The 27,985-nt window shown below is 34.9% G+C and overlaps 1 long non-coding RNA gene across 2 annotated transcripts; it reads left to right on the top strand.

Annotated features, from left to right (window-relative positions):
- The first annotated feature begins 111 nt into the window (after window positions 1-111).
- On the top strand, window positions 112-26,289 carry LOC115297195. 2 transcript variants are annotated; one of them, XR_003911333.1, is made up of 3 exons: window positions 112-502; window positions 1,186-1,282; window positions 26,144-26,289. It is a non-coding gene; the product is annotated as an uncharacterized LOC115297195 (long non-coding RNA). The 2 variants fall into 2 exon arrangements; XR_003911334.1 differs by lacking the exon at window positions 26,144-26,289 and adding an exon at window positions 19,004-19,068.
- The last annotated feature ends 1,696 nt before the right edge of the window (window positions 26,290-27,985 follow it).

The raw sequence follows: 27,985 nt of genomic DNA, 5'->3' as shown, positions 1-27,985 counted from the left end.
AACGGCAGAGAATTCTGGATTCAGAGTCCAGAGTGCTCACCATTACACCATGGAACCGCCTGACGGCAGAGAATTCTGATGGTAACAATAAGGACTGCACACAGTCTGTACTACAATGAGCTACACGGAGGATTGTGTTAGCAGTCCTCTAACCCAGGGATGCCTCTAGTTCATGAAACTCCGGATGAAAGACAAGGGGATAGTAAAGAGACCTCTAAGCCAGGCCTCCTGCACAGCTTACTACCCTTAAATCCCCTGGTGGCCAAGTACCCAGGAAGCAACCAGCTACAAAGCGGCTTGCAAGAGCGCGCCCTCTCCTGGAGTAAGGAAGAAACCGCACTGTTAGGGGTCTGGTACTGAGGCCCTCCACAGATGTGTCCAGAAGTTCAATGCAATGGCAAACTTCCCTTGCACAGTCTGGTGTGAGACTTTGCTCAAGAACTTCAAGACATATCTGTGCTTCCAGAGTGTGGCTCTTGGTGCTTTGCAGGAGACAAGTGAGGTCTGTCTAGTTGGCCTTTTTGAAAACACCAATTTGTGTGCTTTCCATTCCCAATGTGTAACAATTATACCCAAAGACATCCAGCTAACAGCTGCATGCATGGAAAATGTGCTTAAGAATTCACTATGAAACATTTCATTATTTAAAAAATTCTGTTCTTCCTGTTATTGGACCTCCCCCCCATGAGGTCAAAGTTACCTAAGTATATAATTGGAAGTAGAAAAATAAGGGATAGAAATTAGGTATTGGCTGTTTTTCCATTTTTCTTTGTATGTGCATTTTTAGTATAAATTGGTGATGTAAAGCATTAATACAAGTCAAAATGTTTCAGTAAACAAATTTTAGCAGTTCAACTCTATAATAACTATCAATTAACCTGGTAGATTTTTCTGGACAATTATAGCTTTTAGATTTTTCTCAAAACAAGTGTATTTCTTATTGAGAGCAACTAAATGATGTTTGTAGCATTTTTATCACACAAATTCTACCCCTTTATTATACTTTTCTAAATGGGTTGTCCTACATTCAAGTGCATGTTTCATGTCTGTCTTCTGTACTGTTCCTATAATTGTGCATTAAAATACATTAAACTATTTTCTGAAAACAGCTGAATAGAGAGGAAGGATAAGCCCTCTTGATACTCTGGTTTCTCTTCAGATCGTATAAATCTTTCTCTTTTAAAGCTCTCTTGAAAGAAGTGCCGTACTTAACCATCCAGTACATTTTATAAGATGACCATCTTCACCTTTACAAAGAGGCGGCACAAACTAGTCCACACAGGTAAGAAGAAAACTTCTAGAAAATCTAGTCTAGATCCACAGTAACACACCAGGAGAGGGAAGACAAATGTTCTAAATTTGCAGGTCATTAGAAAAATCCATAATAATTACAGTCTGGAAAACTATGAAATTATGTTAACTGCAACCATAGAAAACTTTCAATTTAGTACCCATAGTATTTTTCATTTAATCAGTGTGCTTTTTGTCAAATGCGTAAAGATTTGTTCTCCTAGGAATCTAAGTGATTGGATCAGTCCAGTAGCATACACTAAACATAATTTTAGATTAAAGAGTAATTGTTCTCAATCCAGTATGAAAGAGTTCAATTCAATAAAAGCAATTCAATAAGGGACCTCAGTCGAAGAATCTATAGCTCTCTGACTCTAGTTAGAATAAATTTGAGTGTTCTCCTTGTGCCCAATAACAAAATCATATCCCCTGCACAAACCAAACTTTCATGGTTTGGTTTTTAAATTCAGGAAAGGAGGTATCAAGAGCAGTATGAAATCAGGCCTCGGGTCCTTGAGAGTCTTGTTTCTAATGTTCTTCACTCTGTCCCCCATGCCCTGACTCAGCCCAGTAACCTAGGAGTTTCTGTTTTTGCATTTGTCTTTTTAAGTAATATTTTAACACGGCACTTTGGTTCAAAATCACTAGAGAATCCAAAAGTACTCCTGTGACAGTGTGATGTAACCATTCGTACTAGTCTTTACTCTTCTGCTGGTACTGAAACCCAGTTGTTTATAACGATCAAGAGACAGGTTAGAACTGTGCGTAACCAATGCGCGGCCACAGTGGTGAGGCCCTCAGAAGGCTCGCCAACCTCTCCAAAGATTTTGTGATGATTTTAAGGCTATCTGCACAAGGTTTTGGAAAACATGGGAATTGTTGGATGGGAGCTCTATGGTTTATTTCTGCCTGCTCCTCAAGTGAAATCCTGACCAAGGTATATGAATAAGAATTTGTCAAGATTCTAAAGCAGCAGGCTCAGACTCAGATGTAAATTAAAATAAATTAATAGGCTTTTTAAAAATCTAGAAACAAAATTTAGTCCATTAAGTTACTCATCCAGGCAGGATTACATATTTCCTAAAATTGGGGATCATAAGGACCCTGTTTCCCATTATATTCTCATTGCATTCTGTCACCTTAAATCATAACAGTCATTTGGGGCCTCTGGGTGACTGCGTCGGTTAAGCTTCTGACTTCAGCTCAGATTCATGGGTTCGAACCCTGCATCAGGCTCTGTGCTGACAGATCAGAGCCTGGAGTCTGCTTCAGGTTCTGTGTCTTCCTCTCTCTTTCTGTCCTTCCCCAACTCACGATGATTTCTCTCTCTCTCAAAAATAAATAAACATTAAAAACATTTAAAAATTTTAGAAAACATAAGCATTCAATAAATGTATGCTGAAAAAATGACAAAATAAATGTACATACCTTAATGTATACAAAGACTATAAACTGATGAGAATGAGAAGATGTTACAATTTAGAACTGCCTTATGCAAACTGGTAACAGAACATTTTACTCTATCTCTTAGAAGTAACGTATTATCTTGAATTGAATTTGCATATCTAATCAGTGGTGTGGAGAAGCTTTATGGGTATTAGCAGCTTTTGTTCTTTTTTGAGAAATTGTGATTTTGCTAGTTTCTCTTAAGAAGTTTTTGATATTATTTCTCATGAGTGTTTATGTTGTTTTTACATAATTCAAAGTTTAATGCTTTTACTTTTATATCAGGCCTTTTCTCAGCTTTGAGAAACTGATATTAATTTTGATATTAGCTTCTTTTAAATATTTTTCCATGAATGTGTGTGTACATTTTTTTTGCCAAATGTATCTATACTCAAAATTCCCTTAAACATGTGTGTTAGAAACTCTTTTAATTCCAGATAGAAGTTAAATATTTATTTATATTTTCTTTTAATCTTTTTTTTGTTTATTTGGTTTTAAATATCTAGTCTACCTTGTATTTATTTTGGTTTGCCTTTATCATTCCTTGCCTGGATTATTAAAATAGCAATTTATCCAGTATATCTGCTTTGATCCTGCTGACATTACATCTGTCCCCTGTGCTGCTGGCAGCATGAACTTCCTAGGTTTATAGGACTGGTCATTTCTCTCATTCTCTGATGTGTTTTCCTGAAGATTCGAAGTGCCTTAGGATATAAGGCAAGCCCATTTTCAAGACGGACTTCCTAACAACCCAGTCAGATTTTCCTCACTGAATACTTTTCAACAATGGGGGGGGGTGTTAATCATTAAGCACATTAAGTTGTTTTTAACTTTCACATTTCCTCATACTGCAACAAATTCAATGCTTCAACTTTTTAAAAAAATGCTTAATCTGGTATCAGCTAAAATTCAGCAGCAATTCTAGAAAGATAAAAATAGATTTGTCACTTTTTGGACACTTTGCACTTAGTGTGCATCTGAATTCATCTGAAAAAGAAAAATTTTATTTTGAGGACATGATCTTGTATTTTTTCATAGTTTTATTATATTTAACTTGTTCAAAACATCTTTTACTGAATAAATTTCATTAGTTGGGGGACTAAAATACAATTTTTCTGGCTAAGGAGAAAATACGTGTTCAATACTACATCTCAAGGATGTTGACTGGCAGAATGAATTCAGACTGACCTGGATCGGAGCCCTGTCACATGAAGAATGAGTTGGCTAAATAAGTTTAAACATAAGATAATGATAAATGGCAAGATATCAAGATTCAAAGAGCTCCATGTTGAACTACCATAGGGATTGCCTTTAGAGAGGGTTTGTTTTTAAGTTTATTTATTTATTTTGAAAAAGAGAGAAACTGCACATGGAGAAGGAGCAGAGAGAGGGAGGGAGAGAGAGAGAATCCCAAGCAGGTTCCACACTCCCAGTACAGAACCTAATGTGGGGCTTGAACTCCTGAATCGTGAGATCATGACCTGAGTTGAAGTTGGATGCTTAACTGACTGCCACCCAGATGCCCTAGCTTTGGAGACTTCTTAAATGAATTTGGGGCAGGTTAGTGATATTCAAAGTGGAAACATATTTTGATAAATAAATAATATCAAATTTCACACCTTAGTTGGTATAAATTAAATTTGTTAAAGAAAGAGGTCCCTAGAGAGAGAGAAATATATATGTATGTGTGTGTGTATAACTATGACACAAATTTTTAAAAAATAGACCCTAAATAAGATCTATACAATTCTCCTTGTCAGTTGCTTAGGCAACCTATTTAAATAACTAGTATAAATTTAATAAATATAGTAAATATTGGGTCTGGAAAAATTGGAAAAAACTTTTAATCTCATAATTCAGACCACAAAAGCAATCAAGTTAAACATAAATTCTATAGGTAGCATACTGATAAATGCCTCACATTTCTTCATAATTTTGTTGATATAAATTATGATCTTAGTTGCTAACTCATTATATTTCAATGATTAAATGTGAAAAATGTAGTTTTATGTATTGTATAACAATTGTCTCTGTTTATATTAAATTTGAGTACAGTGAAAGATTTAATATTTAAATTAACTTATAGCAAAATTCTTTGCTAAGAGAAGTCATTTAACTTACTTGTTTATGGATGAATTTTTTAAATTTTTCTTTTTTGAACAATCCACTGAATTAGAGAAGATATTTCCAAATGACATATCTGATAAAGGATTAGTATCCAAAATATATAAAAAGTTACACAACTCAACATCCAAAATAGAAATAACCCAGTTTAAAAATGGGCAGAAGACAGGAACAGACATTACTTCAAAGAAGACAAGCAGATGGCCAACAGACACATATATGACATTCAACCTCCCTCATCATCAGGTGAATGCTAATCAAAACCACAATGAGACACCACTTCACACCTGTCGGAAATGGCTAAAATCAAAAACACAAGAAATAATAAGTGTTGGAGAGGATGCAGAGAGAAAGGAACTCTTGTGCTCTGTTGATGGGAAAGTAAAATGGTGCAGCTACTGTGGAAAACAGTATGGAACTTCCTCAAAAAATTAAAAATAGAACTATCATATCATCCAGTAATCCCATTACTGAGTATTTACCTAAAGAATGAAAGCACTAGGGGCGCCTGGGTGGCTCAGTCGGTTAAGCGTCTGGCTTCAGCTCAGGTCATTATCTCACAGTTCGTGGGTTTGAGCCCCGCGTCGGGCTCTGTGCTGCTGGCTAGCTCAGAGCCTGGAGCCTGTTTCGGATTCTGTGTCTCCCTCTCTCTCTGACCCTCCCCTGCTCACACTGTCTGTCTCTGTCTCTCAAAAATAAATAAAAAACATTAAAAAATTAAAAAAAATAAAAAGAATGAAAGCACTAATATAAAAAATATGTTTATGGCAGCATTGTTTACAATAGCTAAATTATGGAAGTAGCCCAAGTGTCCATCCATAGATGAGTGGACAAAGAATATGTAATGTACACACCAGACACACACACACACAGCAATAGTACTCGGCCTTGAAAAATAACGAAATCTGTCAGTTTTTACAATATGGATGGATATAGAAAGTATAATACTAAGTGAGAGAAGTCAGAGAAAAACAAACAATATGTGATTTCACTAATATGTGGAATTTAAGAAAGAAAATAAAAGAAGAGAAAAAGATAAACCAAGAAACAGACTTTTTTTTTTTTTTGCTTTTTTTTAAAGGTTTTATTTATTTTTGAGAGAGATAGAGACAGACAGAGCATGAGTGGGACAGGGGCACACAGAGAGAAAGAGAGAAAGTGAGAGAGACAAGATCTGAAGCAGGCTCCAGGCTCCGAGTTGTCAGCATGGAGCCTGATGTGGGGCTCGGACCCATGATCTGTAAGATCGTGACCCGAGCCAAAGTCGGACACTTAATGGACTGAGCTACCCAGACATCCCAAGAAACACTCTTAACTATAGAAAGCAAAATGATGATTACCAGAGGGGAGATGGGTGGGGGGATGGGTGAAATAGGTAATGGCCATTAAGAGCACACTTATGATGACATGTCTCTCAGAATGGGTGAATCAAGTTTCCCAGTAGAGGAAGCACTTATTATTCTTTAAAAAGGTAATCTTTCAGATTAGCTCAACAGAAAGTCAAAATGTAACTAAAGCTGGAACCTAATGTGACTTGCTAGGGACTGCATCCATTTTGCAGTCAACAGAACTGAGTCATGTCATGTTATTTTTAAACAAGCAAAAAGTGACATTTCAAAATATTTCCCATTGTCATCTTCTTGCTACAAAAGTGAGAGATTATCACTGTGATATTATTTACTGCTACCTAACTGATTTCAGACTCATGGTGGGGCTCCTGTGTGGCTCAGTTGGTTAAGCGGCCGACTTCGGCTCAGGTTAAGATCTCCTAGTTTGTGGGTTTGAGCTCCACATCAGACTCCGTGCGGACAGCTCAGAGTCTGGAACCTGCTTTCGATTCTGTGTCTCCCTCTTTCTCTCTGCCCCTCCCCCACTCTTACTTTCTCTCTCTCTCTCTCTTAAGATTAAATAAATATTAAAAAAATTTTAAACTCATGATCAGGTTCAGAAAAAATCATGTCCCTTCAGTATAAACAATGATATTTCTCAAACTAGTATTGTATTTATTAATCAAAATAATGAATCAGTGCCTGAAATCAGAAATGGATCAAGGGTTGTGTATGACCCAACAACAGTAGAAAATGTTTCATGGAAAATCAGGAGAGCAGAAAACTAGCAGTCAAGTATCTAAATTTAATGTAAAATTTAATAATCAATAGTAAATAAAGAATGGCATATCTGTCTTTGCAAAACTATTTACAGATATACTCCTAAACACAAGTTTCAAAATGTATATAAGTTGATTCTGATAATGCATTTTAAGTGAGTAAAGTGAAAACAATAATTCCATTTGAGACTTACATTGCCATTTGTTTTAAAGTATGGATATTTAAGAAAATAATAAGTACCCTTTAGTGAAAGAGAGTAAAACGACTCAAAACATCAAACGTTGACTATGATGTAACATATTTACATAGCCATAAAAGACAATAAAGGGATTTGGTCTAAGCATATTTGCAAAGTTAAGGAAAATTCAGTCACATATTATACTATTAGAAGTCCAGCTGAGTATAAACATGCAAACAATCATTTAGTTTTAGAAACTGTTAGGATCCTAATACTGTTTTACAAAATCAGATCACTTAAAGAAGAAAAATCACCATGAGCTGAGTACCCTTAAATGCTATCAGTTTATGACATAGTCTTTGAAAAACCACTGAGTCACTGTCAATGACAAATCTTACTTATGTACTTTCAAAATATAGCACAGTTCATTTCTGAAGGTAGGCTCTTTATAATGGAATTCAATATTGAGTAAGCACACAATTAATAAATAAATTTAATTCTAAAGCATTGATATTTTTATTTTTTTTAGTGAGTTATCTTTTTTCAATTGAGAAATGTAAATTTAAAATCACCTGTCACTTGTCAGAAAAAAATTGATAAATGATTTTCAGCTTGTGGTTAAAATTTGAGTTTTCTTTCTAACAGGATTCCTCTTCCTACATAAAAAATATATTTATTTTGTAATTATATGTATTATATACATCATATATAACACATGTATTATATGTATAATATATATAGGTACATACACCCAAATACTTTTTCAAAGGTTTTATTTTTTAGAGCAGTTCTGGTTTACCCCAAAATGGAGAGGGAAGTACAGAGACCTCCTCCTTACCTCCTGCCTCCACACATGCACAGCCTCCCTCACTGTGAATATCACTCACCACAGTGGTACTTCTGTGCAATTGCTGAAACTACATTGGGTCATCATAATTACCCAAAGTCCACAGTTTACCTTAGGTTCCATTTTTGGTGTTGGACTTTCCATGGGTTTGAACAAATATACAGTGACATTTATCCATCATTATACTGTCATACAGGGTATTTTCACTGCCCTAACAATCCTGCCTGTTCACTACCCCACTTCCAAACTTATTCCTGGCAACCACTGATCCTTTTACTATCTCCTAGAATGTAATACAGTTGGATTCATATCAAATATACCCTTTCACATTGACTTCTTTCACTTAGTAATATGTATTTAAGGTTCCTCCTTGTCTTTTCATGCCTTGATGCTTCTTTTGTTTTTCTTTTCTCCTCCTTTTCCTCCTCCTCCTCCTTCTTTCTCTCTCTGTCTCGTTTTCTCTCTGTCTCTTTCTCTCTCTCAGCATCAACTACTATTCAGCTATCTGGATGGGCTACAGTTTATTTACCCATTCACCTACTGAAGGACATCATGGTTGCTTACAAGTTTTGACATCTATGAATAAAGCTGCTATAAATGTGGAATATCTTTTCATATGTTTATTTTTCATCCATATATGTTCTTTGGTGAAGCATCTGTTAATATCTCTAGACAATTTTTAAAATTGAGTTATTTTGTTTTCTTACTGCTGAGTTTTAAGAGTCCTTTGTATGTTTAGTTAACAGTCGTTTATCAAATGTGTCTTTTGCCAGTATTTTCTCCCAATCTGTGGTATTGCCTATTAATTTTACTGAAGTCCAGCTTACCAAGTCTTTCTTTCATGTGTCTTTCATGGATCATGTCTTTGGTGTTGTTTCTACAAGGAGTTACAATAACCTATGATTTCCTCCAATGTTATCTTCTAGAAGTTTTAGTTGTTCATTGTTCATTTAGAACTAACAGTTAATTTTGAATTAATTTTTGTGGAAAGTCTGGGTCTAAAGTCATTTTTGTTTTTTATAGATGTCCAATATTTCTAGCACCATTTGTTGAAGAGACACATACTTTTTGTTGTTATATAGTGATTTATTTCAGCCTTACCAACATCAGGGTTCATAAAGACATCTAAAAATACCTTTATCTATTATAGCAACAGTGTTCAGGAAGAGTAGTTGATTTTAGTGTTCAGCTTTTTTTATTTTTCTCCATCAATAGTAGATAATCAATTCTAACTGATTTTCTTCTTTTCTAATGCATTTATTTTCCAGTGATTTATGTGCTCATTCCAAACAATTGGACCAAAGAAACCTCCACCTTGAGCATTAAACATTTGATCAATATAAGAGTTTCATTGTAGAAAGTAGTGTTAAAAGTTTATTCATTCAGTGCACTCTTTAGAGATGATTAACTGTCTTTATTATATTAAAGCAAACCCAAAGCCATCTGCCAAAGGCGATTGTGTCCAAGCACTGAAACCATTTCATGTGAAAACTCATTTTCAGGCTCCTAATTATTTTTCATTATAGTGGCAGTGTGGAATAGATTGGAATTGGACAGTAATTGCCAGGTCTGAGCAGTGTGGACCATTGCAATGTATCAGTTTAGATGAAGTGTGACAAGGATACATCTAGCTACTATATAACTTCCATTAACCAACTTCCCTGTCCCTGATCATGTAACACTTCATAGAATGTGGTCAGCACAAGGTCATAATAATGGCTTTCTGACTGACTTCAAGTATTTTGTATAAGTCAAGCTGTTAACCCCCTGTGTTAGCATTGTTCTAGTAATGTCCAGTTATTACAGTTGCCAAAAATATCTATTTCTTCAAGAGGGATAAGTAAACTTTTTTAAAGTATAAATTTCAGACTCAAGTTTGACTTCTTTTATATGTAATGTTCCAAAGGGAAAGCATGACTAAAATTAAACCAATAAAATCATATAATTTTAAGTGATCAGTATTATTCAGCCAATCCAGTACAGTAAGTATAAAAATTCTATTCAAGCAGAAAACCGTTTCACATTTTTCTGCATATGCAACCAAGTAGCTCATTTTTAAGCAAACTGATTAGTAAAGTAAACACAGCCATACATACTGATAAACCCTTGGCATAAACAAGTTTTCTCTACAGTAGTAACACTAATGGAATATATGAGTGATTCTCAACCAAGTTATCTTGCTCCCTTTCCCCCACCAAAGGACATTAGACAATGTCTGAAAACAGTTTTTCTGGTTGAAGCAGGGTTCAGGAGTGCTATTGGCATCTAGTGGATAGAGTTGAGGGATGTTATTACAATGCACAGGATAGCCTTCCCACAACATAGACAACCAAGCATTATCTGGCCTAAAATGTCCATATTCTTGATTTAAAAACCCTGGGATATATGTGTTAACTTCCAATTTGTTTTCCTGTTCCTCAAAATGTAAAAATTATTCGTTCTTTAATGACTTTTCTTAAATATTTGCTCTCTGTGGAACATTAAGTTCTTTATCATTTATCATTAAGTTCAATTTCATTTGGCAATAAATATTCCCTCTATGTTATATTTTATTTTACTTAACATAGGTTAAATAAAGAGAGGCAGAGAGAGAAGGGAGAGAGGGAGACAGAATCCCAAGCAGGATCCACACATTCAGCACGGACCCTGACATGGGGCTCGAACTGAGAAACTGTGAGATCAAGACCTGAGCCAAAATCAAGAGTCACTGAGGCTCCCTACCTTTGCCCATTTTATAATGGGATAATGGGATTGATCGGTCTTTCTTTCCTTCTTTCTTTCTTTCTTTCTTTCTTTCTTTCTTTCTTTCTTTCTTTCTTTCTTTCTTTCTTTCTTTCTTTCTTCTTTCTTTCTTCTATTGAGTTGTTTGAGTCCTTTACATATTTTGGGTATTAATCTCTTGTCAGAAATATAGGTTTATGGATTGCAAATATTTTTCCTCATCATAGGATTTCTTTTCACTCTCTTGGTGATTTATTGATTGATTGATTGATGTCTGTGTGGAACCTTTTTAGTTTGAGGTAGTCTCAGTTGTTTATATTTGATTTTGTTTCTCATGCTTTAGGTGTCGTGTCCAAAAATTATTACCAAGAGCCATGTCAAGGAAGCTTATTTTTATGGTTTTATTCTAAAAGTTTTATGGTTTTAAATCTTACATTTAAGGCTTTAATCCATATTGAGTTAATTTTTGTGCATGATGTAAGATATATACCTCATTTCAGTCTTTTACATATGAAAACCCAAGTATCCCAGCACCATTTATTGAAGACCGTTATTTCTCTATTGAGTAGGCTTGGCTTTCTTGGCAAATATTAGTTGATCATATATACTTAGATTTATTTCTGAGCTCTTGATTCTGTTCTATTGGTCTATTTGTCTGTTTTCATGCCAGTATCATACTGTTTTGGTGACTATAGATAGGTTTATGGTATAGATTGAAATTTGAAAATGTGATACTTCCTGCTCCGTTTTGCTTTCTTAGGTCTTTCGCTACTCAGGATCTTCTGGGGTTCCATATAAATATTAGGAGTGTTTTTTTTTTTTATCTCCTTCTTCATAAGATGCCAGTGGAGTCTGAATAGATATTGCAGTGGATCTGTGGATAGCTTTTGGTGGTATTGACGTTTATTTGTGTCTTCTTCAGTTCTCCCATCAATGTATAATAGTTTTCAGCATATAGGTTTTCACATCCTTGGTTAAATTTATTCCTAGCTCTTTAACCTTTCTGATGCAGTTGTAAATGAGATCTTTTCTTGATTTCTTTTTGCAATAGTTCATTATTAGTGTAGAAAAATGCATCAGACTTTTGTATATCAATTTTGTATCCTGTCACTTTACTGAATTCATTTGTTCATTCTAATAAGTTTCTGTTGGAGTATTTAAGATTTTCTATATATACTATCAAGTCATTTACAGTTAGTGACAATTTTACTTCTTCCTTTTAAATTTGCATGTTTTTTAAATTTTGTTTCATTTTGATTTTTGTTTTGTATTTTTATTGGTTTTATTTTGGGTTTTTTTTATTTTCTTGGTTTCATTTTTTGTTTTTGTTTTGTTTTGTTTTTGCTGTGCCTAGGACTTCCAATATGACAGCAAATAAAAGGGACAGGGTGGGCATCCTTACATTATTCCTGATCTTAGAGGAAAACTCTTTCACTGTTTCACTGTTGAATATGATAGGAGCTATGGACTTGTCACAGATAGCCTTTATTATGGCATTCCTTCTACACCCACTTAGTTGAGAGTTTTTATCATAAATTGATATCGAATTTTGTCAAATGCTTTTTCTATATGTATTGAGATATCATATGAGTTTTATCTTATTTTGTTAATGTGGTATATCACATTGATTGATGTACACTTGTTAAAACATTTTTGCAACCCTGAAGTAAACTGCATTGGGCCATACTGTATGATCATTTTCATATATTGTTCACTTTGGTTTGCCACTATTTCATTGACAAGTTTTGCATCTGTATTTATCAAGGATATTGGCCTGTAATTTACTTTTCTTTGTAGTGTTCTTCCTTGTTCGGTTTTGGTATCAGGATAAGGCTGGCCACATAAAATGAGTATGGGAGTGTTCCCTGCTCTTTGATATTTTTGGAAGATTTTGAAAAGGATTCATGCTAATTCTTCTTCAAATACTTGATAACATTTTCTAGTGAAGCCATCTGTCTTGAACCTTTCTTGGTTGGGAGAGTTTGGATTCCTGATTCAATCTCTACTTCTTCCTGATTCAGTCTTCAAAAGTTGTACTTTCTTCTTCTTCTTTTTAATGTTTATTTACTTATTTTTGAGAGAGAGAGAGAGAGAGAGAGAGAGAGAGAGCGAGCACAAGTGGGGAGGGGCAGAGAGAGAGGGAGACGCAGAATTCAAAGTAGGCCGCAGGCTCTGAGCTGTCAGCACAGAGGCTGATGTGGGACTCAAACTCATGTGAGGTCATGCGAGATCATGACCTAAGGTGAAGTCCGAAGCTTAACTGACTGAGCCACCCAGGAGCCCCGTTAGTTGTATGTTTCTAAGAATATTTCCACTATTGTTAGGTTGTCAAGTTTGTCTGGCATACAGCTGTTCATAATAAGTTCTTATGATCCTGCGAATTTCTACCATATCTGTTGTAGTGTCTTCTTTCCATGTATAATTGTGTTGATTTGGGTATTTCTCTGTTTTCCTTGGTTAGTCTGGTAATGGTTGATCAATTTTGTTTATCTTTCCCTGAGAACCAATTCTTGGTTAATTGTTTTGTTGTTTTTCTGTTCTATTTCATTTATTTCTGTTAAAGGTGAAATAAAGAAAGTTTCTTGATTGTAATCTTTATGATTTCTTTTCTTCTACTAAATTTGGACTCAGTATGTTCTTTTTTGAACTTCTTTAAAACATCGTTAGGTTGTTTATTTGGGATCTTTCTTGATTCTTTTTTTCTTAAGTTTATTTCTTTATTTTGAGAGAGACAGAGAGTGAGAGAGAGCATGAGGGAGGGCCAGAGAGAGACAGGGAGAGAGAATCCAAAGCAGGCTCTGCACTTCTGTGAGGAGCCTAAAGTGCGACTTGAACTCACAAACTGTGAGATCATGACCTGAGCTGAAATTAACAGTCTGATGCTTAACCATGTGAGTCACCAGGTGCCCCTTTCCTTGTCTTTTATTGTACATGGTTATTGTTGTAAACTTTCCTCTTTGAACTACTTTTTCTGTGTCCCTGAAGTTCTGTTACATGGTGTTTCAATTTTTGTTGGTCTCAAGAAACTTTCTTTATTTCACCTTTAATTTCTTCTTTGATCCATTGATTTGTTAGCAGACTGTTGTTTAGTTTCCCTGTATTCACAAATTTTCCAATTTTTATCTTGTTACTCATTTCTAATTTCATTCCACTGTGGTCAGAGATGATACTTGGTATAATTGCAATCTTCTTGGATTTGCTAAGATTTAATCTGAGGCTGAACACGTGGTGTATCTTAGAAAATGTTCCATTTGTGCTTGAGAAGAATGTGCATCCTGTGATGGATAGAATGTTCCATCAACATGGACCTGTTAGGTCCATAAGGTTTGTTCAAATGCAGTGGTGTCCTAGTAATTCTCTGTCTGGATGGTCCATGCATTGTTGAGAGTAGGATATAAAAGTTCCCAACTGTTACTGTAATGCAGTACAGTTTATTTGTACTGTCAGCTCTATTAGTTTTTGCTTTATATATTTTGGTATTTCAATGTTGGGTGCATAAATATTTACAATTGTTATATCTCCTTGACTTATTGATTCCTTTATCATTATATAATGACCCTCTTTGTCTCTCTTTACCATATTTAAAGTTTATTTTCTCTAAGTATAGATATCCCTGCTTTTTTTTTTTTTTTGATTACCATTACTTGAAATGTCTTTTTCCATTCCTTGTTCTCATTCTATATGTGTCTTTAAGGCTAAAGTGAGTCTCTTGTAGACAGCACCTTGTTTAATTGTTTTATCCATTCAGTGATTCTATGACTTTTAATAAGTGAATTTAATCTACTTATATTTAAAATTATTATTGATAGGTAAAGACAGTATTGCCATTTGTTATTTATTTTTGGTTGACTTGGAGATTTGTTGTTCCTTGTTTTTTATCCTACATTCTTTTTTGATGTTGGGATGTCTCTTTGGCATCACTGTGTATTGACTTCTTTGTTGTGCTCTTTTGTATAATTACCATAGGATTTCCTTTTATGGATATCATAAGGCTAATATAAAACATCTTAAACTTATAACAGCCTATTTTAAACTGATAATATCTTTAACTCAGTAAAATTTGCAAGTTTTACACTTTTATTTTCCTCCCCCTCACATTTTATGTTCTTGCTGTTACAACTTATGTTTTTATATTGTATAACTAATTGCTGATTATTGTAGTTATAGTTATTTTTATTGCATTTGTGTTTTTAACTTTTAAACTGGAGTTGTATGTGAATTTTGCACTACTATTACCACATCACACAATCTATGACTATACATTTACCATTACTAGTGAGATTTACCCTGTATGATGTTTATTAGTGTTCTTTTACTTCTACTCAAATAAGTCCCTTTAGCACTTCTTGTAAGACATGTCTGATGATAATTTCCTCAGCTTTTGTTTGTTCTGGTATAACTCTTTCCTCTTCTTCATTTCTAGCTGCATGGGGTATAGTATTCTTAGTCAACTAGTTATTTTCTTTCAGTATTTTGAATATGTTATCCCATTCTCTTGTGGCCCAAAAAGTTTCCATTGAAAAATTCACTGATAATCTTATGGGGTTTCCTTTATATATAACTTCTCTCTTTCCACTTGCTGTTCTTAAAATTCTTTCTTTGTCTTTTGACAATTTAATTTTAATGTGTCTCAATGTAGTCCTATATAGGACTATTTGGAGTCCTTTGGCATCATAGATCTGGATGTCTAATTTTCTCCCCAGGTTTGAAAAGTTCTCAACCATTATAGCTTTAAATGTACTTTCTGTACCTTTCTCTTTCTCTTTTTCTTTCTCTACTCCTGGAAATCCCAAAATATAAAACTTGGTCTGTTCATCTGTTTGTTTTCCATTGTTATCTATGATCCCCATAAGCTTCCTCTACTCTTTTTCATTCTTTTATCTTTTGCTCTGCTGACTGGGTAATTCCTGACATATTATCTTCCAGGTAACTGATTCTTTCTTCTCCATGTTTGAGTCAGCTTTTGAAACTCTATAGAATTTTTCAGTTATATTTTTCAATTCTAAGATTTCTGTTTTTCCTAGGACAGGACCCAGGGCCTATACAGCTCATTGTTTGGAGATCCAAATCAAGTCAGTATGTACTGAATTCTCTAGGCATGTCAGGTGAGGCCATTGGTTTTGCTCTGCAGATTGGAGAACCCACAAGCTCCGCTTTCAGTTCAAGTACCACTGTAGGCAGTGTTATTAAATGGGCTATGCAGCTTCCCATGCGTACTGGTTAGGTTCTATGAACAGACAGACTAAAGTCTATCTTCAGTAATGAGCAGGGCTACAAATTAGATCCCCTCCCATTAGGAAAAGCAGCTCGAAAGCTAGGAAAGTTCTCTCTTGACTTAACTCAAGCAGTCACATCCTAAGTTCCCTAACTGAACAGACCAACTGGCTTTTCTCTACCAACTATTAGCTCTACCTTCCTGCCTCTCAACTCAAGAACCACTGGGCTGCATGCACATCTTCCAAGAGTTGTGGCCAGTCATATTGGGCAGAAAAACACTCGCTGGAGCAAGTGGGGCTATGTCTCCACCTTTTTTCCTGCGGAAAAAGGAGAGAAGAGACTCCAGGCTACTCTCGATTTTCCAAACAGGCTCTCTGGTTGGGAGCGGCTAGGAGCTAGCCTTAGTCTTGATCTAAGTTCATTTTCACGGGAAGGCTCTACACCCAGTACTGGATTTGATCTGAAGACAGTCGCTTCCACCCACCTGTGTCTTAGCTTGAGTGTTCCTGGGCTGCATGGCTTCCAGGAGTTGTCACCAGCCCTTGTGGTTCAAATGGAGCTGGAAGACACTTTCCACAGCGGGTGGGGCTATGTGTCAGATCCTTACCTGGGCATAGGCTCCAGGCTAGTGCCAGCAAAACTCCTTGTTTGAGGACTCAAATCTGGCAAGCCACCGAGTTTCCTGGTGAGAGTGCAACATTGACTTGTTTCTGTGGGTGAGCAGACACACTGGTTGGGATTACTTCTTAGGCACTGTGGGTATGAATTTGGTCTGCCAAGATCCATCTGCTGGTTGTTGCAAGTCCTGCCCCGCTTCCCTGTCACAGTCAGTTTTCCAGCGGTTGAGCCCTGCAGATTCCTCTGCAGTCCCTGTGGTGCAAGATCAGAGTAGGTGTTCCCAGAAAGCAACGTACCATGCTGGCAGGATGCGGGTTCTCCCAATGGGTTTTCTTTCCCCACCAGAGGAACTGTAAGCTCAGTGAGCCTTCTCTGCATGTTGTGCTGGCCTGGAGAAGGCTCAATACAATCAATGTGTAGCCACTTCTTTTTTCTGTTACACATCTCATACAATCTGTCTTGGTCAATGCGATGCAGAGAGGGAAGATTCATCCTCACCCTTGTGTTCTAATTCTCTCAGTTGTGTCCTTTTTTCAAATAGCTGTTATTTGTTCTTGTGTGTGGGAGCAAAGTCAGGAATAACTTATGTCAACATATTGGTGACATGGCTTTCATTATGGTCCTTTAATTGTCTCTCTGAGCTAATCATTTCACATGATGCTCTATATGTACCAGCAAGAGCCTCCTAATGAATGCTTTCTTTTCCAAACAGAGTTAAATCATGACTATCTGAGGGAAGCAGTCTTTCTAATTTTATGTGGGCCTTTAAGATGCTTTATAAGTGATGGGCTGGAATAATCTGCATTTAGGTTCTGGATGTGGCCATGGAAACAATCTTATAATTTAGGGTGGTTTTTTTTGGTAATTTTTCTTTTTATATATTTTTATAATAGTCATATAGCCATGCACAGAGTTATCCAGCATTATAACCATCCTTAATGTGCTTGATGTTTTAGTTATTTTCTAAATGAGAAAATATTTTGTCAGGTGTACTATGCCCTTTAGAATGACCCACATCTTTGTAAGTATTTCACAGGGTGTTTACATTTATAGTCTCCCCCACTGTGCTTCAAGTTCTTTTAAAATGCTCAAGGCATCTAGATATAATTATCTTAAAATCTATTTAAAAAAACTAGCATGTCCCATATAGGTTTATAACGTAAGGCGTGCTAAAACTTGAGAAATGTCTTCACAAATAAAAAATGAAGCCATTTTTCCTTTGCAAACAAGCTTCACAAAATGCTTGAATTTATGTAATTCCAATCTTTAAATGATTCAGAGAGAAGTGAACTCTTTGAACCACTAATTGAGGAGCCTAGTTTTGATGAACAGAACTGCCCAAGTTGGAGAGCCATAAACCCCCCTTTTCCATTTAGTATTTTCAACTCTCTTCTTGACCTTGTGCTCTGTTCTGCGCAGTCTATTATGAGTTTAATCATAGGTTATAAATATATGTCACAACTGAGCTGATTAACACGTGGATCTACCTATGTATAGCAGAAAGGAACATGACCAGATGACCCAGTGACAGGGATGTAGTCCACAAAATACATACTGACCTGGCACACTATTCAGCCACATTTAATTCCACTTTATTCAAATAAATCGAGTCATACTTCTTATTTGATGTAAACTATATTTGTTGTGTTAACGTATAGCCTATGGATTCATCATAACTTTCAAACACGTTAGATGTGCACATGTGTACACACACACACAAACACACACACACACACCCCAAGTAACTATTTGTGCTTAGTACTGTATTAAGCAGTTTAAATAGACATAGTTTCAGACCTCTAACATTACCAATCTGAAAGATAGAAGTAATGCTGTTAAGAAGGATATGACTAACAATAATAAGGTGAATAAAAAGACTAATATGTTAAAACAAAAAAAAGAATTAATATCAGTATACTTAATTGACTGGTTTACTCTTACATATTAACAGAAAGGAAAAGCAGTAAATAGAAAAATTGGTGTGTAAGAGGAACTGTGATTTCTAAGTAAAATAGATATACACAGCAAATAAAAACAAGAAAATTACTTATATCACACTAGTAACCAGTAGATTGCAAATTAGAATTAAGAAGTAATCATTTTTATTCATTAAAGTGGTATCATTTAAAAGATAGATGTAAGTAGTGTTTGATAGACTACAGGGGTATAAATTGGTAAAACAGTGGAAGTAAAGTAACTTGAGGATATATCTATCAAGCTTGAGATATATATATTTGATCTATAGTTCAAATAGTATATTTTAAAGAATCCTTACCCATTTGCAGAGACTCTTACCAAATTATATTTAATGCAGCATTATTAAACAGGAGAATAACAACCTCAGAAACAACATAAAATGTCTTTAAGTTAGATAAAAGTAAAATAAATTATAGTATATCTGTCTAATGGAATGCTGTATAGAAATTTTTAAAAATAAGTATATTTATATTTCAGCAAAACTGTTGGTATTTTTTATGGTGAGAAGAGGAATATAGAGTGAGAAAATGATAATAAAGAGGAATGTTCACTTTATTGTTTATCACCTCTCAATTTCAGTTTCTTTTTTCTCAACAAGATTGTTTTATGGGCTACATAATGTAATTTAAAATGGTAGATGAAAAGGGAGGAATAATGTGATTCTTATACTTGCAAATGTGACTTTAATGATCATCCAAGTGAAAGGGGCAGATTGTTCCCCTGCAGGTTTGGGGGATTCCTTTAACCCTTCAAAGAGCAGGCCTTGATGAAAGAGTAAAATCCCATGTTCTTCACATGCCATTTCCTAAAGCAGACATTTCTCTCTGACAAGGAGTTCAGCCTCCATTTCTATCCTGATATTTCCTTGCCTCAACAGTTCAACATAACTCTTTCCATGTAAAACCACAAGCAATATTGAAAGACTATATCCCTAGATATACAACCTTTCCTCCCCCACTCACCCCCTCATTTTAACTGTTACTAACAAAACTAAAATCTGTCTGAACTTGAGTAGAATGCTTCTATGTAATTTATCCTAAATCTTAATTTAAGATTCAAAGCTCTCTCTGGATCTAGAGTTTTCCTTACACATAAAGCTGCCATTGACCATGGGATTAAATCAGAACACAATGTCCCCTTGGCAACAGTACTTTGGCAGCAGTCTTATGCTACACTTGGAAGTTTCTTAAAAAACCGTTTTCTTTTTGGCGGAAACCACTTTAAAAAAAACATAAAATGATGGAAGAATGATAGAAATAAGCCCATCAACCCAATCAAAGGAGGGACACAGATTCAGAGCAGAGTGAAGTGAGGTTTTAATCAACATTCTTGCAGGAGGGGGTATCTGGTGGTCAGGTGCACTTAGGACAGTTACAACAGACAATTTATCTCCTAGCAAGCAAGTCCCACCCCCAGTTCCTCATTGGCTGAGTACTATAGAGGTTACAGCTTTACCCAGGCATTGCCTATGCCCATATAAGGCAAAAAGTAGTGTGACTGGAACAAATGTATATTTCTTGAGGTGAGGAAGAGACTTTCAGTTCTTTCTTCCTTTGTTCTGTGCCACATGCTCATTGCGAAGCCCACAAAAATAAGCCCATGAAAATAAGTCCATGAAGTAGAGTGGGGAAGAAGAACCAGGCAGTGAATTGCCCAAGAGTTTGGGACTCCATTTTATTGGCGGCAGCAGAAGGGAATTATCCATATTTCCAGTAGACTGTAAGCCTATTCTTAATTAGCACAGCTTTTATTTGGTATTTCTGAAAATGAATCCTCTCCCTGACTTCTCACAAATAAGTAACTAAAAAGGAATTCATTGTTAGAAGAAATATCTCCTTCCTCTCAATGTCTCAGAGATGGAAAATAAAAGGAATTGCAGGGGGCGCCTGGGTGGCTCAGTTGGTTAAGCGGCTGACTTCGGCTCAGGTCATGATCTCAGGGTTGTGAGTTCAAGCCCCGCATCAGGTTCTGTGCTGATAGCGCAGAGCCTGGAGCCTGCTTTGGATTCTGTGTCTCCCTCTCTCTCTGACCCCTCCACTGCTGATGCTCTATCTGTCTTTCAAAAATAAACATTAAAATTTTTTTAAATTATAAAACAAGGAATTGCAGGGAATGATTTAGTGTTGCGTTCAGCTTCTAAGGAGCACATCATAAACATGGTGCTTGTAACTCTATGGTGCCTGAAAAACTGCGTTTTAAGTTCATGGAGTCCCTGTGTGAGAACCTTGGTTCACAGATTGCCCCGAACCTTGAGAGAATGGGTCGATTTTGCAGAAGAGCGTGTCTAAGACTCACCTCACCGCGTGTCACGTGTAGGCCCACAAGGAGGCGCTTCTGGGGGTATTAGAGAGTGGTGAGCACTATCTAACAAATATTAGTATTATTCTTACAATGGTTACTCTATAGAAGCTTAAAGCTAGATTTAAATACTTTTTAAAATGCAAATTTCCCTTAAACCAATGGGGGAAAAATCTTGGAAAATATATTTGTTTCCAGAGTACTCTCCTAGAAATGAATGGTTTTGGATCAAAGAATAAGTCATAGGACAGAACTACATATGTTTTATCAAAGTTATTTTTCAGGATTTGAGCTCAATAGTTACTTTAGCTACTTGACAAAGAAAAAAATATATTTTAGAATAAATAAAACTCATGACTAAATGCCCAGTTATTTAATATTTACAAACTTCCTAGAAAGCATTGCAATCATTGGATAAAAATAATCTCAAACTTGAGCAGTATACCTTTTGGGAGATTAAAACAACAAACCACTAACCACTAACAGTAGCAGCAGCAGCAAATCTTAAACCCTACTCTCACATCCCCCGTGTGGACTTGAAACGTGTAGTAGTATTTGATGCCAATGTAATTATGAGCAGGTGCTAGTGTACTTCTGAATAAATGTGACTGTATCACACTAACAGAATCTCTCTCCTCGCTGTTTTTATAAGTTATTGTCTTCCTAACAGGAACATGACAATGTTGTCTGTAAATAATCCTACAGACCCAAGCCATGTCTTTGGTGACATGGTTAAGGAGGGGAGTCAGGGTAGAGCCGGAAAGTAATACTCACTATCTAGAGGACCTTTTTCAGGGTGGAAATGGGTCTCTGACTGGAGGGAAAAGGAAAAAAAAAAAGAAAGAAAGAAAACATTTGAAGGTAGAGCAGAGAAGCGGGAGAGCAGAGCAAAAGAGTGCCTTTCAGAAGCTCATTCCAGGTCTATAATCATTAAAAGGTGATTTGTAGAATCAGCAAAGAAATAATTTGGACAGTTTTCTGGATTTCTTATTTGCTCATGATTGTCTTTCTAGAAATAGATTCTACCTGTAGGCTCTTTAAAAAAGTGAGGCATAATAAAGAGATTAAATAATTTAAATGAACCAATAGATAGTTGTTAACTGAAACATCTTAAAATTGAACTCCTGAGAGAATTAAATTATCGAATGACCACCTCCATTACTTTTTTTAAATCTTTATTCTTTTTGGAACTATACGAATCAATGGATTGAGTAGATTAATTTAAATAAGTATTTAAGTTTTACACACAGAAGCTGTTTTTATAGAAATAAAAAAGGCACACTACAAAACTAGTATGATCTCACTCTACTACATTGTACATAACACCAAAAAAGCAACCGATAAAAACAGTCTAGCTGTGATATTTGGGTCCAGTTTACTCTATTCTCTAAACCTTAGTTTCCCATCTAAAACAAGATGAAGATACAATTTACAGGTTTGTTACAAAGGAAGAGAAAGAATAAGGTGTGTGTGGATGGATATACGCCTATGAGTATATGTATATAACATTTTTGATAGCATGTTATTGAGTCACCTGGCAGATAAAAGAATGTTCATAAACTTTAAATTATCCCCAATGCCTCTCTTAAAACAATGATCAATTTGTCTTTAACTACCTGACATTACCTAGTACCCTCCTTTGGAATTCATCCTTATGAGCTTCAAAATGTGCAGTCTTACTGTGTTCTTATTTGAAGAAAATATGTTTAAAAAAAATTTTCCATTAATTCTGGTAAATAGCAATTGAAAACATGTAGATTGCAAATTCAATTGCCAATATATGCATTTTTTAAAATGTTGAAGCCTGCAAAAGCTGATTCCCAAAATACAGTTAATGAAATAATCAGTCATCGCTGATCCCGCAAACTGGCAATGCTCACAGATGCGCACGATAGCTTGTGAATTCATTAAGATATTTAAATCTATGATCCATGTTCTCTATAGTTTAACCACTGTAGCACTTTCAGAAAACCCCTTTTTTAATAGATAATTTCACTAGTAAATATTTACCAAAAAAGTTACTTAAATGTATCAGAATACAATCATAAAGGTGTAGCTATTAATAAATCATTTCTGAAAAGCAATATTTTCTAACTTATCCAATATACTAATCGTAGAGAAATATCATTTTATCTGTTTAAGTGATTAGTTAATGATTATATATTCCTTAGAAGAATATAGTTGTTGTACTTTAAGTATGATTTCATTCTTGAAAAAATTAGTTTCCTACTTTAGAGATGTCTGTTGAAAAAATTAAAAATTTAGAAAACAATTAACATATGGAGATGTAATATTTTTCTGTTTCTCTTAATAAGCACAAATTTACAAAACTGACAAAAATGTTTCCAAAGTTTTTAAGAAATTATAGATTCAGCCACTGTTATTGTCTGTAAAATTCCAAAGCCATTATATAATTTCAGGGTTTCAATTAATTCAAATGTAAATATGGAGAAAGAAAAATATGTTCTGTGGTGACCTTTATGCTCAAGGGGTTTATTTAGCCCACAAATAACCTAGACTTAGAATACTGTTATTCTTTAATACATTCACACCTAACAAATGAAAGCAGCAGTATAGAATGCAATCCTGTAGTAATTACAGTTCCAAAGTGCTGAATAATGGCTAATAGCTGCTGCCACCACTGCGTATGTCTAAGAAAGTCAACCTCTGAGGGCATTCCATCTCTGTTTGTAACCTTGGAAGTAAAATATTATTTTGGGTCAGCATTAAGCCTTTTTATTCTTGACTAGCTTCTCTTAGAACTTACTCTGTATTTCTTCATCAGGACTGTTAGTATAGCAGAGGTCAATACAAAATTTATAGAGAGGGGAATAGTAAGTTTTATCATTTTATTCCACTCAAAGTATTATCTGCATGATTCTTTCATTTTACTGTGACCTAATTGTTCTATAACCTTGAAAATCCCCATGTGTTCTTGGCTATAGTAAAATTGATTGTCCCTGCCCATCAACAAGGTATTATGGTTTACATGCAAAATAAAATCCAGTTTCCTACATTTAAAATTGGCTTTAAGGAAAATTAGGTAAAAAATATATACATATATATGTATATGTATCATTTATCAAAGTCAGTAAATCTGGTTCACCATAGGGATTTGCCACAGTCATAATTCAGACAGCTGTATATACAATGTATATGTTTAAATTTCTATTAATTGTTATTCTCAGCATGTATTGAGAACTAAATGTTTTTCCTATAGGAGTTCTTCAAAGTCCTGTGAATTTTCCAACTGAAAAATGAAGACCATATATTTAAGTTGATTAAATTCTTTATCTACATAAACAGGGCAAGCCAAAACAAATATTGATCTTTCCAAAACCAAAAAGTTAACTCCTTGATAATGAGAATAATCTTTCCAAAGAAAATACGAAGTTTGCATAGGGCAAAAAAAAAAAAAAAAAAGAAAGACTGACTTTAAATGGAAACATAACATCAAAAGTCACAATAAAACATTAAGACAAAAGTTTATGAAAGTGGGAAGAAAAATACAATTGCATTTGAAAATTATTTCCTATTTAAGAAAATCATCACATTTTAAAAATATTTAATATTTTCCATAAAAATAATTTTGAAGAAAAAATAGTCTGCTGCTCAGAATTACCTAAAGTTTTAATTTTTGTTTCATAAGCACATATATGTCAAATCTATTAGAAAATCTCAAATTCATGAAACCTCTTGTGCTTTTAAGTACTAAGATATAAAATGAAATATAGTATATTTTAACAACTTTCTATTTGTTTATAGTTACCTTAAGAATAGATGGAAAAATACTAGATATGTTTGTTTTATACTGAGTTATGAGCTTCATTATTGGAACATACTGTAATGTCTCTTCACTTTACCTGTATTAGTGAACTTTGATGGCTATAACAGCCACCACTTCCACACATATTACAAACTGTCTCTCAATTGACACTGTAGTCTAATGATCTGCATTCACATATTTATCATGATATTGAACTACTCCAATTGAAAATCTTGTTTTACCTCAAAGTCAACAGTTTATGACCTATCTATCTCATCAAATTCCTCTTAAAACTAGTTGCTAGATTCTTCATTTTTGTGTTTTTGCATAGCTTCTCTAAATCACAAAGCCTGCATAAGTTAATTAATAAGTAAATAAGTAAATAAATAAATAAATAATGTATAAGTCATTTTAATATGACCTCATCAAACAGTCCATTGGAATTAGGGAGTAGAACTCCATTTATACTGTTTTTAAATTATATCACATTTATCTTAATGTAATGAAAGCATAAGTACACACAACACATGTAGTGTCTGTTATATCTTTGTATTGTGTCGGTTTGGCCAAGCTAGATCCAGATACTGGGGAAACAGACTTCTATAGATTGTTTAACCAGCAATAAGTGTCTCCAACTATCCCAGAATTCTCTTCCCTGAATGGTTCTTAGCTAAAGTTGGTTGTAAGAGACATTTGCACAGGATCTGGAAAGTTGAAATAGAGTAGCCAACATACTTATGCTCAGAAGGTCTTTGTCAACTCAGACATTGTTGCAGTTTACCCACACGGAGGTGAATGTGCTAACTCACCGGGCTGGCAGGCAGCTGCCATGTCTGCGGGTCCTGCAGTTCCAGCCAAATCACCAACTTCAGCCTTCCTGGACCACAGGCCAGGAGCAGGGGAAGCTCTGTAATGGATAAACCCGCCCTACTGCAGGCTATTTTCGTCATCCAAGATGGAGGCTTAGAAGCTGGGACAGAGGGATAATAGGCTTCAATGTGTCCTCCTAAGTTCCTGTTCATCCTTGCAGGTTCTAGTATGTCCATACTATGTTCCATTTCACATTCAAGTATAGGGGCAACAGATTTCCATAGATTGGCTAACCAATTTCCAGGATCTTGTAAAAATGAATCCCTGTGATAAATCCCTTATATCACTCATGATGTTTTCGGTTCTCTGATTGGATTATAACGGATACATTTGCTCAAAAATGTTAGTGATGGATGTAGACAATTTATATTTTAAAATTACTGTTCTATGTAATTTTGAGTATATCCCTTCCCAGTCATTTCCATGAAAAACCACCTTATATTCTGATCATATTTTCACCTAAATGACTGTGGCAGCTTCTTAACAGATGACTCTGTCTTTGCTCTTGAAAATTAGGAATAGATAAACAGAGTCTCATTAAATATTCTTGGAGGATTATAGGTCACAAATGGGCTTAGAGCCACAATATTAGGACAATCACAATGGACCAACCATGATCAAGTAGGTAATGAGATTTCTCTGTTGAAACATTAACCATCTTTTTATTTCCTGTCATGTACTAGGGAAAAGAAACAGGAAGACTAATGTTTTAGTAGGAGACACACTTCCGGCTTGGGATCCAGGAACAAATCAGATGTTTTTTCCTCACAGGGCATCATCAAGAGCCTTGTGTACTTGTCTAATCATTCATATCTATATTGTGTGGTAGTCATGCTATGCTGTTTCTGGCTAAATGCTCAATAAACTGTTACTTCATTGCCAGATATCCATAAACATCCATGTTCCTCTCTGTCTCCCAACCTCAGATTAACTTAAAATTTTCATCAGAGGGAAGAGGGGTGCGAAGATGAGTGAAATAGGTGAAAGGGATTAAAAGGTCTAAGCTCCCAGTCATAAAAATAAATTAGTCACAGGGGTGTAAATTATGGTATATGAATATAGTCAGTATTATTTTAATAACTTCATATGGTGACAGATGGTAACTATACTTATCATGGTGATCATTTGTGTAAATGTTGAATCACTATGTTGTACACCTGTAACTAATATAATATAGTATGTTAGCTATACACCAATAAAAAAGGCAATATAAAACAAAACAAAAAAACAAATATTTTCCATACCTATTTAAAAGTATTTAAATGCCAACTAATGTCATTTGCCAAGTAGATTAATATATTGGCTTTCTTTTCACTCACTTGCACATTCTATTTCTTACACAGGCAATGTCCTTTGCTCTTTTCTTGCCAAAACGTGGCTCAAAGATTTCATCACAAATCATTGATGATTGACCAAAATATGAGGAATATCTGACACAAATGAATGGGCATATGCGTTTATGTTAGGCAATATGAAGAGTGATGAGAAAAGAAAGAGAGAAATTAGTCATGTTATGTCCTATTTTATTAACCTTTATATCAGCCTAAGTTTATAATTTTTGTGATATGCATTTAAGTGAATACATTACACAGATTTTAAATTAAAGAACTAGCACCAGGAACTAAAATTATTATTAATAAAAATATGCAGGGAATAAGATCATAGAAAACTTGAGTAGTAATGAAGTAATTTCTTAGGAAAATAATAATGTTCAGATGTACATTTATTTTTTCTGTATAACTCCCTCTCCCAGGATGGATTGTGACAAAAGATATATGTTCAATAAACACTGGCTAACTGAATGGCTGAATGGGTAAATCAAGTAGAGCTAAGTATAAATTAATCTTATAACTGAAATTAATGAAATAACAATTACTTAAACTCGAGCTGCAAATATAAACATCAAGAATTCCTTTGTATGGTGATTTTCCACTGCCTGTAAAATATATCCCATGCCTTAGCCTGGCATCCAAAGCCTCTCATACCATGGATCTAATAATTTTAAATGAATCTTTGCTTACTCCCTTGGTTAGTATTTAAGGGCAACTTCCTCTCACTTGGTCATGTCTTGTGTTATTTGCCTTTAAACATGCACTCATTCTGTCTGCTTTGCTTCTATCCTCCTTTAACTTCTACTCATTATGTAAGAAAAACTTTAAATTATATATGTGTGTATGCGTGTGTGTGTGTGTGCATGCACATGTGTATTTGTATGTTAATGTATATAGGCTTGGTTGTATTTATACGGTGTACTTAAAGGAATCAATAGTCAGAAAGCAATTGAATGTATATAGGAGAAAGAGAAGGAAACGATGAATAATTTTTGAGGCTTTAGGACAAAATGAGATCAAAAGTATAAATGGGATAATTAGCTCTGAAGGGAGAAATATTCCATTCAGCTGAGACTAATAGACAATGATGGGGGTTGGGGAAGATACGGAGATCATTAGCTTGGGAATAGGATTTTTACTATATTAACTCTGAGAAAATGAGTTTTTGTTTTCTCTATGAGTTATGGGGAATGT

Source organism: Suricata suricatta, chromosome 7 (genome assembly GCF_006229205.1).
Source record: "Suricata suricatta isolate VVHF042 chromosome 7, meerkat_22Aug2017_6uvM2_HiC, whole genome shotgun sequence".
Taxonomy (NCBI): domain Eukaryota; kingdom Metazoa; phylum Chordata; class Mammalia; order Carnivora; family Herpestidae; genus Suricata; species Suricata suricatta.
Note: the sequence above shows the minus strand (reverse complement) of the source record. Positions and strands in the feature narration are given on the sequence as shown.